Genomic DNA, 4,453 nt, shown 5'->3' on the forward strand with positions numbered 1-4,453 from the left:
GCTGCCTTCCCGCTTCTCCCGTTTGAGTCTGGGTCCCTAGAGACTCGCCCGGATCTGGAGCTCAGAGTCTGAAACTCCCTCCCGATTGAAAACAACAACCGCGCCCTCCGCCGCAGGCCCGCTCCACATGCACTCCGCACCTTAGTATTTCACCTCTGCACTGCGCCTCCTCTGAGTCTCGGTATGGATTTCTCTTTCCTTCTAGTTGTAGAATATCTCCTCAGCCAGCCTTCCTGTGGTTCTGGGTGATGTCTGTTCCGTCTTTTAGTTGTATTTTTGAAGTGGTTGTTCGAGGCAGCAAACTCCGGCATTAACCTATGCCGCCATCTTGGTTCTCCTCACTCAACTTCATTTTCATCTGAAAATTCTCCTTTTAAATATGACTTTTTTAATTCTTTGTAAAAATAAAAGTCCTATAGTAATTTGATAAACATTTTTTTTGAATGGAGATCTATACAAATATAGCTATATTTGGCACAGTAAGGCAAACAAGGTCTCAATTTTATAAACAAGCATATTCAAGAGAAACTAGAATTCAGATACACAAATCACAGTTGTTTTCAGAATTGCTAAGAATTATCTGTTTTGTGTCCTACAGTCTAGACCAGTGGTCGGCAAACTGCAGCTCGCAATCCACATGTGACTCTTTGGCCCCTTGAGTGTGGCTCTTCCACAAAATACCACGGGCGGGCACACACTGTGCGATTGAAACTTCGGTGGCCCATGACAGAAGTCGGTATTTTGTGGAAGAGCCACACTCAAGGGGCCAAAGAGCCGCATGTGGCTCCCGAGCCGCAGTTTGCCGACCACTGGTCAAAACTATACACATTTCAGCTACTAAAATTTAGGCAATTTAAATTGAGGGATAATGTTGCCTGGACAAAATGCTCTTTGAAGAGTAAGCTGTCGCTAGCAATAATAAAAACAGCACAGCAGAAAACTGACCCAATGTATATATGATATCCTCCTGTGTGTTAAACCCTTAAAACAGTGTTTATCACCCTATCAGAAGTGAGGGACAGAGGAACCTGCTGTTGCTGTTCTATAGTATTTTTATCCATTAGGAAGTGTCATTGTTCAAGCCTCATTATTGCTCCTAATGATGCAATACAGCAAAGCTAAATTCGAGTCAGTATAAATATTTGAATGAGCTCCTACAGTGCATTGAACTTGGTGAGAAACATTTTGAGGGGGGAAAAAAAAAAGAAACCAGAGAACAATCTTTCAACTATTTTAATTTCCATGGTGATAAATGGTTACATTCCTAGTGCAATATTTCCCTCAAACTGATACTCACATAAATAACACAAAAGCTATTGTGTAGGGCCATCTACTTTTCCTGATGCTTCTACAAATAGCAATTTCATGATATGGTTTGTGGGCAAGGCAACACTAAGCAAAGCTACTTTCTTAAAATCTACAAATCACTGGTCAGGTGAGCTTGTCAAGGAAAACAGTAGACTTTGCTGCTAACTATATAAATTTACAGTATTTAGTTTCTGTGATTAGAATTTTTTATTGTATAAATTTTCCATCAGAGAACCAAAGATATAGAGCACCATTTTTATGTTTCCATGGACATAAGTAAATAAGACAATGATATCTTAAACTGTATGTTAAAAAAACACACAACACCTTCTGTTATCAACTTTTAAAGTACAACCAACCTAAATAAAATGGTACTATCTCCAAAGATAAATATGTAATACTAGAGGCCTGGTGCACGAAATCCGTGCACTCGGGGGGGAGGGGTCCCTCATCCTGGCCTGTGCCCTCTTGCAGTCCAGGAGCCCTCAGGGGACGTCCGACTGACGGCTTAAGCCCACCAGCCATGAGCCTGGCTCAGGGCTTCTGGCTGAGCAGTGCTCCCCCTGTGGGAGTGCACTGAACACCGGGTGCAGCTCCTGCATAGAGCGTCTGCCCCCTGGTGGTCAGTGCATGTCATAGCAACTGGTCATTTCGCTGTTTAGTCGTTTTGCATATTAGCCTTTTATTATATAGGATAAGGTTAAAATATTTACATTTTAAGTAGTGGGTAATAAGATTAAAAGAGAAAAAAATGAACCAGTTGAACAATTACATAAATAGGTGATAAAGTACAAAGTTGAAAGAATTTAGTAAGAGAAAACTGGAGCAATTGGATGATTCGTGTCCGGGAGGCAGGGTGGAGTGTTGCTATTTTATTCAGTGAAGTCAGTCATTTTTAAGGAGGATGTGGTACAGACTACAATTCATCTGGGAAAATCTAGGAGAACTTTGGAGTAGAGCTAGGTGGAGGGCAGGGCAGAGAAAGGCTAATGTGGCTGGAGACTTGATCGTGTGTGACTGGCTCACCAAGGTCAGGGAACTTTCTGAAAACAAAGCCAGAATTCAGAAATTCTCTAATGATACACATTTCTCACACCCTGTCTGGATGACAGATTAGATATACTCTGGTGGGGCAGGATCTCATGTCTTCCATCAAATGTGCCATCAGAAGCTCCTTTTGAAGAGTCATTCATATGTGAGTTACATCTAATACCTTCATAAACTTGGCCCTGTCTTGATTTACTCATTTGTGAAAGGGAATAATATTACCCACCCTCTCAGAGGTTGAACTTCATTATTTATTTATTTTCTTACTTTGAACCACATATTTATTAAATTGGATTAAGTGCAATGTTTGCTTTATGATACACTCTCATGATTTTTCTACAAGATATCTTCCTTTATTTATGTATTCATTCATCTGTATTCTGTAATAATAAAAGTATAACATGCAAATTAGACTGGACAGCCAAACGACCTTCCAGACGTCCTTCCGGATGACCTTCCGGACAAAGCCGGGACTGCAAGGGCAAAGGCAAGCCACTGCGGCTGCAAGGGCTGAGCCCCTTGCACAAATTTTGTGCATTGGGCCTCTAGTTATATCATAAAGATCCAAGAGACAACTGAAAACAAAATCTGAACAGTTGACATCTTACATCTACAAATACGTCCCCTCTGAGCAAACCATTCCAAAGTAACCATTACCCTGAATCTTGTGTTCAACAATTCTCTGCTTTTTTAATATAACTTTATTACTTTTCTTATTTTAATTTTATTGTTTAACTTTTAGTAAAAACAAAACAAAACAAAAACTTTTAGCTTTATTAAAAGAATATCATATTCTATGTAATATTAGGGAGGATTTTCACTCAAATGAATATTGTGATTTCATCAATATTGTAGCATGTAGCTCTATTTACTTTCCCTCTTATTAAATACTTCATTGTAAATAGACCACAATTTATTAATCCATTCTCCTGTCAATGTGCACTCATGTTCATATAAGGATTTTGCTATTATAAACATTTTCTATTACTTCCTCTTTAACCTGTGCAAGAGTCATCCTTGAGCATATATCTGGGGCATGGAATTGCTGGTTTCAAGACATATAACTGTTCAACTTTCAAGCCAAATGTTTTTCTTAAGTGACTCAACCAATTTACACTGCCCTGAGCAATGTATAAGGAACCATTTTCTCTCCAATACTTAGTAGACAGCCTCTCCATTTGAAGTGGCACTTGGGGATTGATGATTGAGCAATTTTGTCCCTGGGAAATATTTAATGCAACAGTAAATGTTAATGTGACTTGATTAGTATGCAGAGGTTGATGCAGCTTGTTATAGATCAGTTACTGCTGCAAAAAACTTCCACAGTCACTGGCAAATAATATTAGTTTGAATCACATAAAATTGCTGTATTAGATTAAAACATACAATATTAGTAATTTCATATGATTCAAACCAAAAGTTCCTTAAGATATTTTGTTGTTGTTCCACTTTCCAATAATCCCCAATTACTGTATCAGTAATGACTGCTTTTGTCATCTTTTTCACCATTAATCTGTCACTGTTCCTCTTCATGCTTAAATAAATCACCAGTACAGAGTTATTTTTCAGATTAACTTTTAGTAAAAGGTGACTCATTCTGTTTTAATCAGCAATGTAATTTCATTGTCTCTTCTTTCTATTCTTAATTTCTCAGGTTGTGATGTGTAAGTTTAAAAAAAAAAAAACATTTTAAAAGTTCATTATAAAAAAAAAAAAATTGCCCTGACTGGTGTGGCTCAGTTGATTGGAGCATTGTCCCATGCACCTAAAGATCACAGGTTTGATTCCTGGTCAGGGCACATACCCAGGTTGCGGGTTCAATTGCCAGTTGGAGGCAACCAGTAAATGTTCACTTGTATAATGATGTTTCTTTCTCTTTCTTACTCTCCCTTCCTTTCTCTCTAAAATCAATAAAAGCATACTCTTAGGTGAGGATTACAAAAAAATTCTAATCAGCAATAGAATTTCAAAGAGAGAGTAGGCATATAATTAAGTAGGCATAACTATTCCAGTCATTAACACAGAATAAATGAAAATTTAGGGGTTGACTAAATTTCAGATTGATGTTAAGTCAAGTGTGACTAAATCCTGACTCTCA

At 38.1% G+C, this 4,453-nt stretch overlaps 1 pseudogene; it reads right to left on the reverse strand.

Annotated features, from left to right (window-relative positions):
- Window positions 1-3,888, reverse strand: part of LOC102254084 — an 11,418-nt pseudogene extending 7,530 nt beyond the window's left edge.
- Window positions 3,889-4,453: the final 565 nt, after the last annotated feature.

Source organism: Myotis brandtii, unplaced genomic scaffold (genome assembly GCF_000412655.1).
Source record: "Myotis brandtii unplaced genomic scaffold, ASM41265v1 scaffold186, whole genome shotgun sequence".
Lineage (NCBI taxonomy): Eukaryota > Metazoa > Chordata > Mammalia > Chiroptera > Vespertilionidae > Myotis > Myotis brandtii.